This window comes from Condylura cristata, unplaced genomic scaffold, assembly GCF_000260355.1.
Source record: "Condylura cristata isolate star-nosed mole 26May11 unplaced genomic scaffold, ConCri1.0 scaffold00015, whole genome shotgun sequence".
In the NCBI taxonomy this organism is placed as follows: Eukaryota; Metazoa; Chordata; class Mammalia; order Eulipotyphla; family Talpidae; genus Condylura; species Condylura cristata.
The window spans coordinates 21,730,915-21,742,992 of NW_004567116.1; the positions used below are offsets into that span (position 1 = coordinate 21,730,915).

The 12,078-nt window shown below is 41.7% G+C and overlaps 1 long non-coding RNA gene across 1 annotated transcript in view; it reads left to right on the plus strand.

The window, feature by feature from the left end:
* Nucleotides 1-923, plus strand: part of LOC105853669 — a 41,294-nt gene extending 40,371 nt beyond the window's left edge. The window contains exon 3 of the long non-coding RNA XR_001145459.1: nucleotides 711-923. This is a non-coding gene — a long non-coding RNA (uncharacterized LOC105853669). The remainder of the gene's footprint in view (nucleotides 1-710) is intronic.
* Nucleotides 924-12,078: the final 11,155 nt, after the last annotated feature.

Genomic DNA, 12,078 nt, shown 5'->3' on the forward strand with positions numbered 1-12,078 from the left:
TATGGTGGGTTTTAAGGGGGCAGCAAGATGCAAGATTTAGAAGACAATCAGGAATAAATATTCAACTTCCTTCAGGGTCAACAGAAGCATGTACCAGGGTATCTGTGATTTTCCCTTTCAGGGCGAAGATCTGTGAACAGCTGGGACCGAGGAAAGGGGGCCAGGTTTAAAGAAGAAAGGGCACAGAAATGTTAGGGATTGAGGGATTTTGATGACTATGCTGGAGACATGGAAAGGCTTAGATCTCTCCTACCATAGATTTTTCTTCCATTGATTTCTTAATGACATTGGTCAAAGAACAGCAGCTAAACAGGAATCTCGTTGGACCTAGGAAGGCCCAATGACCCTCACTTTGGAGGCAAAGCACTGACTTGCGTTCAAAAACCGGGTTGAGCTTTAAATCTTATAAAGCTTGAATCTGATTCCTTCTGACCAGCTCAATTATAAAGTGAGGCGAGGGCCAGCATGCTTAGGCATGCAGAGAGAAATATGATATGGTTGGCTTGCCTGCATGTACACTCCCAGTCACAAGGACAAAGCAAAGGGATAGACAGAGTTGTACCTTTAACCCACAGTGATCTGACTCCAAAAATGTGACATGAAAAATGATCTCTCAGTTCTGTAACTCATTTTCGCTTGAAACAAGAGGGAGGGAGCTATGGATCTTGCATGGCATGAGGAGAGGGGTGAAACATTTCCTGTCATTACAGAGCCATGGTGGGAAGTGAATGAGCTTCCATGAAGCACGAAGACACAGATTCTGGTTGACAGAACACAATGGGAGACTTCCTGTCCTAGCAGACACTCAGCAACAGGAAAAGTCGATGGAATTCATGGACCTATGGAAGGTGGATGGTCAATAGACCAAGAGATTGACAGGAAAAGAAGAGCAGGGCTTGGTGGGAGGAGCCGACAGTGCTGAGAACCAGGCAGGTGGAAGCAATGATACACTATGATTTTCTTTGCTGCACTCTGGTGAATCTCCAGCCATGGTGACTACAAGGCTTCCACAGACATCTGGCTGTGGTGGGGGGAAACAAGGAGTGGTGAAAGGCACTTCAGGCCTCACTCTCCCAACTGTAGTGAGAGCACTTCTGTGTTCTACAGTCATGTGCCATGTCTATTGTTTTCTCTAAGAGGAATGTTGAGACTTTGTGAAATGTTTTAAAGCTAATTAGTAGCAGAAAGTATTGAATTGGAAGTCAGCAGACATGGGACCCAGTCTTGATCCTATTATTTCAGCTATGTGACGCTGAAAAAGAATAAAGACTCTAAGACTGACATGCTGCCCACTTCCTGTGTATTATTACACTGTGTGTTAGTATATGTGACAAGCCTATTTTATTTATAGGTCCTATTTTATTTAATTCTCACAACTCTGTTGGATAAACATATCCCTCCCATTGTACAGATGAAGAAAAGAGGATGCAAAACAGGCAACCGCTAAATGAGATAAAGAACCACACTTCAAACTCAGATCTGTCTGATATCAAGGACTATGATCTGTTAGCTTTCACAGCTGTTTTATGACCTGTACTCTTACCTATCATAGATGAATAAGGTTCCACATACAGTCTCACAGCATATGGGGCAGATCAAATGACTGACTGTAAAAATATATATATATATATATATATATATATATATATATATATATATATATATATATATAGCAAGCTTAGAAGCGCTTTAAAACAGAAGCAATTACTACCCTCCTCAAAATCCAGTGCTTTGAAGTGTTTGTTGAATGAATACACAGTGAATTGGGAATGTAATTTATCTACCTCTTGATCCACCCAGTAACATGTTTTTGTCCCTAATTGTGTGAAGAATTGATCTAAGCCACAGAAAAATAATCTGCTAGAAAACCATACAGAGGAGAGCTTCCTTCCAATATTTGCTTGGTTTTCAGAGGATCCACAAACGATTGAGCTTGGGTTGTCATCCATGACAGAGCCCCGCTCTTACCAAGCATGCAGCATGTAGGACTACTGCCTACCGCATTTAATGCTCAATTTTTGATCATTACTATTTTTGTTTTATAGGTGCATGAAGGAACTTAACCTGTCAGAGGGAGAGCCTCTAAGAGTACAAAATGCAAGCAAGAAGCCTGCAAATGCTGGATGCCTTCAAACAGGAATATGACAATGGTGGCCCAGCTTTGCTATCCTTTATTATGCCCTTTCACTTCTTACCAACTCAAGAAAACGGTACCACTGCCAATTAGAAAAGCCCTCCCCAAAGGGGAGGACAAACAGGAATAGCTTCACAGCTCCCTGACCCCGGAAAGTGGAGCCTGGTGACACCCCGCAGCCCTGGAATGCATCCCCAGCTCTTCCCAGTCTTCTTGGCTCTATCACCCATCTGGAGAGAATCTTGTTTTCCTCCCCAGCATAGCTGGGCTGGAGTTTTTTGTAAGTGTTTGACTTCGGCAAGTCTCCACACGAGCCTCTGATGTAGCATTGGAACAAAGCAACAGTGGAGGGAGGCCCCGCTTGGAATGAGTCAGGCGGAGGCTGATGCCTGCGTCTTGTTAAACATTGTTCCCCCTGCAGGTATGTACTTTTCCCAACAGTCAAACTCTGTCAACACAAGTCTAGGCTTCCCTCTCCCCACTAAGGCAACACGGTCAATAGCAGGAAAGGAAAGAAGTCCAGGGCTGGAATTTGTAAACCTAGGCTGCTGGGTGGAGGGCTCTGAGGAGCAAGAGCCCTTCACCTTGCCAAACATTATTTGACTTTTGTAGCACAAACACTGGAGTTTAAATTACATCCGAGAATCCAATATCTGGCCCCGGATAATTACTGGCGACTTCTCCTGCTTGGTGGCCTTGGTATTTGCTGTGAGCTAAAGTGACAGAACTTAGGAGAAGATTTTACGAGTTCATTTGCATTATTCTACCAGTTTTAGTGAAGAAATAGGGTCTCAGAGAAGTTAAATGACTCACCTAGCTATCACATGGCTACTTGAAGGGTGAGATATACAAACTCCCTCTAGAATGCCTTTACAATGAGACTGCCTTAATTCTGTTTGTTAGTATCAGTATCCACTGAAATAAAGTGATTTGTCTTGGATGAGGTTGAAAACACATCCGTAAGAAGTGACCTGCTAGTAATTCATAGCATTTACATCTGCTTAGTATCCAGACTCAACTTACCAACAACTCTGATTAAATGTGCAAATTTTGCATTCTGCCTGGGTTGTACCTCAGCTGTACCACATATTAACTCAGGAAACTTTTTTTTAACCAACTTGTACCTCACTTTCCCTTTTCATAAAAGGGGGGTACTAATAGCACTCACCTAATAGAATTGGGAGAGAATTAAGTGAGATTATATATATATATTAAATACAGAAGAGAACCACACACACAGTAAATGCCCAGTACATATCAGATCCACAACTCTGGGAACGTAAGACATTTTAGTTTTGCCTGTCATGAACTAAGCTCACTCTCTAAACCTTTAAATCACTTCTTCTTCTTCTTCTTCTTCTTTTTTTTTTTAAACAAGATTTAAATATTTATGCATACAAAAACTGGAGTACAGGCCAGAGGTGTGGGGGGTGAGAGGATTCACCATTGACATAGTGGGGAGCAGAACAGGTAGACATACTGAAATACACTGCTGAAGGGAGCAATGGGTGGGTCAGGAGAGGTCTGCCACGCCATGTGAGTCGCCTCCCTGGCCAGGGATTGACCCTGGCAGCGGCTGTGGATAGCTTCATAGTGCTGCACTTCAACCCACTGTGCCACCAGGGAGGGCCCCCCCTTTAATCCATTTCTAACTCCTACTTTCTTCACATGTGAAATAAAATGCATTTGGCTTCACTGCTGAAATTTGAATGAATTTGCTTTTGTGCTGTGCTATGGGACACTCATTCCTGTGCTAATCTATTCACTGGCAAATGAATATTTATCAATGTGCCAACTGTGACAGGCACAATGTGAGCAAGACACAGGAGTTCCCTGTTTTCAAGGAGTTTACAGCCTGTAGGGGAGACAGAAAATTATAGAAGCAGTTCCAGTAAAGAATGATAATTGTTATGGAGTTGAAGTACAGGGTGTTGTGGAGGGATGAGGGGGTGGATGGGCAACTCACATAGTCTGAGGGTGGGTGTAGGAAGGTCAGGAAAACTTCTTGGAAGTGATAATTATGCCGAAACCTAAAGGATGGGTAGGAGTGAGCCAGGCAAAGAGAAAAAGGGGCGTTCTAGGAAGGGAGAGCAGAACCTTAAAGTCCAGAGATTAGAGACAGCGAGAGAACAAAGCAATTGTACTTATTTCAGTGACCACTTTACATGCATTAATTTCAAGATGTGCCCTCATGTTTTAAACACTTAAGAAAAAGACATTGTTAACTTACGACATTCTCATAAGGCTTTCTTACCACAAAGGGGTTTACTATTTTTTGAAAGAGCATTTTTATGATATCTTATCATATAGCATCCTAGCAAATAAAATAAAAATCTATGTGAAATTACTTGCTCTCAGTATTGTGGAAACTTACCTTTTAGACATAGATACTTTTGGAATATAATTTTAATTTTCCACTCAATAGTCTCAGGAGTTTGGTGAGGCTACATTTCTTCAAAGAATTTAAGGAAGAACCAAAAGCTCTTGGGGCTTGTAAACTGGGCTCGTGAGTTCGTGGAATTAAACTACTTTAGATTCCCACTTGGGTGATGTTTCTAAATGCTTCTGATTCACCACCCCCCCATAACACTGAATTCTTAGAAGTGAAGAGGGTGGCTTGCTGTTGTTTCTGGGATTTTATTTCAAGCTAACATCCATTCAGACAGTTTTGAAGCTGCTGAGTTCCATGGATAAGCCTGCAAGGCCAAAGTAATCAGTTAACAACTACTGCCTGTTCTACAATGATTTTCAGATGTGTCCCAGTCTCAGGGGTGTTCTCATGTAGGAAAAATAAAGGACGAGTGCATCCTCACTCTTCATCACGGGTGATGAAATAGCACTGAAGCAGACAGTACGTATATGAGTTACAGGGATGAGGTGGGCAAGTGGTAGCCCGTGGTGAGATCAAGTATCACATGGCGTTTCAACTTTACCCTAGAAGTGCTAGTTAAGCTGATGAACTAGAGAGGACATGAAGCTGAGGAACTATAGACCCTGCTGCCAGGTGTGGCACAGACTGAACAAGAGCATGAGGAGATACGGCAGGTCTGGGAAAGAGGTGGCCTGAAGAGGATTCCCGTGCTCTGGGTTGTTGCAATAAAATGAGGTGAAAGGACCCTTAGCATCTCATGAGCTCTTCATGTGGGTTTCAGCCAGAAATATAACTAATCCAGGAAAGCAACTCTCCCCCAGTTCCCAGGCAAAGGTGGTGTCTCAGGGACGCCACCCAGAAAGACTCCTAGATTTTTACTTCAGTGGGCATCCCAGATACTAAAAGGTATCTCTTTAAGAATTACCTTCCATGATGGATGCAAATCTTTTAATTTAATACAAATTAAGATTCCTTTATATACTGGGACAGATTAAATATATCATAAAATATATCATAATTTTTTAAAAATACTTTTTTTTAAAGGTTTATTTATTTGTGCATACAGAACTGGGGTACAGGCCAGAGGCTCAGGGGCGGCGAGGGGCCTCACCAGAGACAGAGCGGGGAGCAGAACAGGCAGATCAACGAAGTATACTGCTGAGGGGAGCAGCGGGCGGGTCCGGAGAGGTCTGCCACGCCATGTGGTCACCTCCAGGGCAGGTGGGAATCGAACTCATGCAGAAGTGGCATTAGCTTCTCAGTGCTGTGCTTTAACCCACTGCACCACCAGGGAGGGCCTAAAATACTTTTTAAGCACATTATTGTAAGAATATCAATATTTTTTTTGCACTGGGCCCTCCCTGTGGTGCAACAGGTTAGAGCGCAGCACTGCAAGCTGACCGCAGCAGCTGCTTCAGTGCAAGTTCGATCCCCGGCCCTGCAGGTGATCCATATGGCACAGCAGACCTCTCCTGACCCACCTGCTGCTCCCCTCACCAGTGTACTTCATCAGACAGCCTGTTCTGCTCCCCATTCTGTCTCTGGTGAATCCTCTCACTACCCCTACACCTCTGGCCTATATCCCAGTTCTGTATGTATAAATAAATAAATCTTAAAAAAAATTCTTTGCATCACCAATGGCAGAAAATACTGTCCATATAATTTAATAAACTGAATTCCAAAATGCTTTTGATTTATATAAAACAATTTTATAGAGTGAATTCCAAAATGCTTTTGATTTATATAAAACAATTTTCCCCCGTAATTTTGTTTTTAAGTGAGACCTACAACTTGGTCCTTCTGCTAAGGGTTTCAAAGGATGTTTAGATCTATGATCTCATTAGATCCTCACAGTAGCCTGTGTGTTAAGTCAAGCCCTCCTGGGAGCAGATGCTAAGATAAAATTAAAAAGGCAGTGATTTTAAGGAAGAGACCACTTAGGGGAAAATAAAGGGAGAAGGGAGCTGGAGTAGGCAGGAAGAGTCTTTCAATACAAAGAGATGTGGAGTAGACTGAGCCTGAGGCCACAGTGTTGCTCTGAGAAGTCTCTTCTGGCTGACAGGGAAGCTCAAGCTCCTGAGCTCAGCATGCACGTGTTAGAGGAATCTGATGACAAGAAGGGACAGTCTGGTTCTAGCTCCACTGCCATTCGCAGTCAAGGCTACAAGGCCCGGGAGGGAGAGGCCTGGCCATGGCTCTTATATCAGATCATAAATGTGGGGCTCAGAGCTGTTGGCAAATTATCCTTCTCCTGAGTGTCTCTCTTTAAGTAGGCAGACAGGCACAATAGTCCTATTTTAAGATGTTCCAAATAATTATTTTTTTCCTTGTGTTAGTGGCAGATTCCAAGGCTTCATCATTGCCTTGGAATTTAAATGAAGTGAGTTTAAATGAAGTGGTTTGAACCCTAGTTGTGGTACACGGTCACGAAGATGGCCACCACCTACTCCTTCCATTGCTGACAGTCAGTCTCCTCACAGGAGATTGCTCCTGCTTTCCAGTCTCAAATAGATTTGGGTCAGCTACATTGCTTTGCTCTACCTATGTCAGCTCTGCTTTCCTAGGTTTGAATGGCTGTGTCTCTCCATAGCTGTAAGTTATATCTTATATCCTAAGACTTAGCTGCAAGGTTCCTGGGAATTGTAGTTTTCCTCACTTTGTAGCAATGAAGTATAGGAACATTCAAAAGTAAGGTTTTTGCTTTTTTTTTTTATCTCCAAAAAGTCAACAATAAAAATATTAAATGAGAAGAATTTTTGAGATGTTGGTAAGCAGATTTGCAGCATTGGCCTTGGGGTGATACATGTACTCATCCTTTGACAAAGGCAAACATAACATTGGTTTTACATCAGCATTGTCATTTTTTTCCCATTTCTCCCCAGGCCATAATATTTATTACTAAAACACTAACCATGGCAGCAATAAAAAAAATCCAGAATGGTAATAATGATAATAATCATCACCATAAAACCTAGTACTGAAATAATTTATATGATACAGTGTGAATAATAAGGCAAGTATTGTAGTTACACTAAAATTCAAAACTATGGTGGTAAAACTCAATGCTAATAAAATTCCTTACTAGAGTAAAATAAAATTTAGTGTTATAACGGCAATAAAGTAATGCTCTAATAGATAGAATAATGTGGTTTGCATCTCTGTATTGGAACTTAGTTGTTTTCCTCTGGGAGGCTAAGAGATTGGGTTCCGAAATCAGTGTTTGGCTTTATCTGGTATTTCTGATAGTGGGAGGATAACTAAGGCCACTTACTTTTCAGTTTCTCATTATGAATCAGGGTTAATTGTAGTAGCTCCCTCTTAGGGCTGTCATGAGAATTCAATGAAAAAAAAAAAAATCAGCAAAGTATCTTGCCCAAAGAAAGCATTCAACAACATTAGGTTATAGTAAGGGGGGGGGGAGGGACTCGGGAATGTGCCCATGAAACTCATGTTTGGCTCTTCCAAACACAGGAAGCTTGCCTCTAACTAGCCTTGTCTGATGACTCCCTGATGCCTCTCTATCTGGCTATTTCCTGCAGGGCTACCCATTATTACTCAGAAGGCTATACTAGTGTTTCGATTTTGCATTGATCTTTACTTCTAAATGTGTTTGGGACCTGCGTTCTATTATAGAGCCATCAGGTCTTTCTGGAACTCTGTCTTTAGAGACTAAGTACCTGGAAGTGTCAGGGGTCTAGCTGATACCACTACTGTGATTTCACTGAGAAGAGCGCTTAGGAGCCAGTCACGATTGGCCTCAAATTCCATCTTCATCTCTTACTAGTTGTGTGACTTAGGTGCATTATTTACCTCTCTGAGCCTGGGGTTCACACGTGAAATGGTGTTAATACTCTTCTCAAAAGCATGCTATAAAAAACAGTCAGATAGTGCTGGATACTGCCTGGCACAGTTCTAGTACCTACCAGAAATAATCCATCCCCTCCACCATCTGTTCCCTGCTCTGCCCCAAATGCCAGTACTCTTTGTTCTAATAATGTATGTGTGGAGGTAGGGCTATAAGCTAAAGCTTGAATTTGCCTTGACCCCTGAAAATCCTGTTTTTTTTTGCTTTAGTTCAAGAAAAGACAGCTTGTTCCCATGTGTTTCTTCTATTTAAGTGGAACTCAACTAAAATTCTGGGAAAGGGGAGTTTAGGTTAGCTGGGCTCTGCTTCAGAAGCTTTGCTGTGTCTCCCCATGAAGCTGGTTGGTCTGCATCTTTTTCTTGAGCACAGACTTTACTTAATGGATTAACAGCTCCATTTTTCTCAGGGCCCTCAGAGACTTCATATAGCTTCTGAAACTCTACACTGAATCTTAGAATAATTGTATAATCTTAATAACATTATTATCTCTGTGCTGACATTATTTTGATTGTACAGTAGAATGTCAAAGACTACACTTTGGGGTTAGATTTTAGGACTAATTCCTCAACTATAGCATTGCAAAAATTCCATCAGGGCCCCTTGGTGCAGCCTCAAAGGGTCCACCACACTCATGCCCTGCCTGTTGAGTGTCTGGCCAGTGCATTGTGGGTGATTTCTTACTGCTGTCACTACCTACAATGGGCCACAGCAATGAGGTCCTTTTCTATTTGTGCCTACTTATGACAAACTGAGTTCCTGATCCCATAGGGAGCTATAAGGATTACTTAATAGTTAAGGTGTTCAGAGCATATAGTAAGTAATGTCTATGCATAATCATTGCTACTAACTGTAATTGTTATGTAGCTGTTCTATATAAAAGGGAGATTCATGAATCTTTATTTTGTAGGTTGGATAATAGTCTAATACTATGTAATGCTATGTAATTACTACATAATTTTTGTTCAAATTGTTCTAACTTTGGCCACTGGGACCTTTTCCAGGTACTAAATTGCTTATGGCATGCACTTAGTTGTTAGTTTCTGAGGGCTTGCTTACTTTCTGGACTACAAGATTCCCTAGCTCCATTTTGTATTTTCTCTCACCCTAGTTTTAGAATCAGCTACTTTACCAAGGAAGTTTTAGATTCTTCTATTCAAGAGTAATACTAGACACTAGATTTTTCACTCAAATCTTCCTGCTGTTATGCTAATGACTATTAAATGAAAGAAAATTGAGTTGATCAGGGAGGCCCTAAATGGCAGTGTAGAGGACGAGATTAAGCCAGCAGCAAAGAAATAGTGTTTACTGGAATTTTGAGTGCATGTCAAAAGGAGCCCCGCTGATGGGCTATGTGGAAGAAAAGTGAGTGGGCTTTATAAGTAGTGTGAACATGGTGTTACTAGAAGAGACTGCTTTCTAATGATTCCTGACCTGCTCAGTATTTTTAAATTGAGGGATAGCTGGTATGTAACATTATATTCATTTTCAGAGTACAACATAATAAGTATCTGCATGTATTATGAATTGACTACCATCATATCTAATTAACATCTGTCACTACACATATAATTTTTTTCTGTGTTGAGTTTAAAAAATGAATGCTTATCAAATTTTAATTATGCATTACAGTATATTTTTTTAATCCAGATAAAAAATTAATTTACAGCAGGAAAATAGGCCCACACTTCCTCAGATGGATGTCACCCAACACCCCCCCCAAATACTCAGGGCCCTCATCCTTTACCCTAAAGCATTGCATCCTCCCCCTGTTTGTTTCCACCCACCCTCCCTCCTTAGTAATCTTAAAATGCTGTATTATACAGTCACTGCCTCTACACTATATTATAGTCACTGTATCCCTATGGCTTACTTTATAATAATAATAATAATAATAATATAAAATTGAATAAATTTTATACCAATCTTCAGTATCAAGTCTTTAATTCTGTTTCAATTATCTACTATTATATAACAAATTTCTCCCAAATCTAATGGCTTGAAATGTTTTTTTCTCTCCTGCTTTTTGTGGGCTAATGATTTGGGGAATGCTATGTGAGGTGGTTTCTGGGAGTCTTACTTAGATCCGGTCAGTCGGTGACTGAAGTGGGAACCATAGTGGCTTGACGAAGTTGGAACTGCAGTGGCCTGAAGCAGCTAGTGCTCCCTCTCCTCACTGGTCCCTCATGTGGCCCACCTCATCACAATGACCCTCAGTCATTGTGACATACATACATGACTTACAGTTATGACTTACATGATGACTAAGAGCTCTCATACAGGTATTGCAGTGGGCAAAGTACACAGATTCCTGCTGCCTTTCTGGCCTAGCTTTGGAATTTCTACTGCCTTCTGTGGGTTCTAAGTAACTTGCAGACTAGATTCTAGGAGAGGTATGTAGATCTACCTATTAATGGGCAGAGTACCAAGTTCCATTTTATAAAGGGTCTGAGGAACAAGAGCCATTTCTGTGGTCAACTCAGGGGAGAAATTCTGCCCCACATTCATCTCAGTTATACTGCCAAGATTTCTAGAAGCTGAAAGTGTACCATAAAAGCTAACTCCTGTTGGCTTAAAATTGATGGGTCTTAACCTGATGTCTTTCTGTGTTTCTGACCTCGTATTTTCACACTTTCTTCCATTCTCAGAAACTCCTTGCTACACATCATCACTCACCTGATTGCCAGTGTTGTGCTTTCTGATTCTCCACGGGTGGTCATAACAGTTTGAAAACAGTTTGCTCTTAGTGTGGCTGGAAGGAGACATGTCAGACAAAGTTTGGAGAGAAAAGATGCAAATGAATAATGGAAAACACAAGTGAGGACGAATGATGATGGAGAAGACAGAGTCAGGGCTTTAAATGCTGGGTGGTCGCAAAGAGGGACTGAATGCCTTCAAGAATGAAAAGAAGAAATTAGTAGAAGTGTGGAAAATTGCACAGGTCTTCTTTAATGGGATCATGAGCCTAGAGCTTGGGTATGGCATTGGTGGGGGAGGGGATATGCTTTATAAAAACATCAAAATTGTGTGTGACAGTATCCGTAAATGGGAGCAGGGAGGCCAGAGTGCTTATCAGAACTGAAAAGACATAAGTGACCCAGGAAAGTTTAAAAGACAGTGATAAAGAATGTCAGACTCTCAGAAGAAGACTTGCTCAGCGCCACATGCTGGCCATACAGCAAGCTCTGGGACCTGCACTCACTTGTTCGGGACCAAGAACTATGGAGATCCTGGTTGACATTTGCCTGATTTTGGCCATATACCATACAACTCTCCAATCCATTGAAGCAGCATGCGGTTCCACCCTCGTAAACATACACATCTCAGTTATACTGCCAAGAGTCACATCTGCTTTCCTCACAGTGCACGCGATCATCCTGTTAGCCTTCTTGAGGACCCCCCCCCCCCGTTCCCACCTCCTGAAACTCCTAGTGTCTTCTCTGTCACACCACTGACCTCTTTATCAGCACACCAACCCCAACACGCATCTCCTTGCCCCACGACTTTCTTCTTTTTGCTTATGAGGAATCATTTTTCTTTTATATGCAATGAGATAAACTGGAAGGGAGATCTATGAAGGGAGAGGGCCTGGCAAAATCTGGAGGTTAAGAAATCTGCAATTCTTGGCAAGCAGGGACAGGTCTTGGTGGGCTAGGGGAGACCCTACCAGGAGGGTATATAGTTATATAGTTTTGGGAAGGGAAAGTGTGT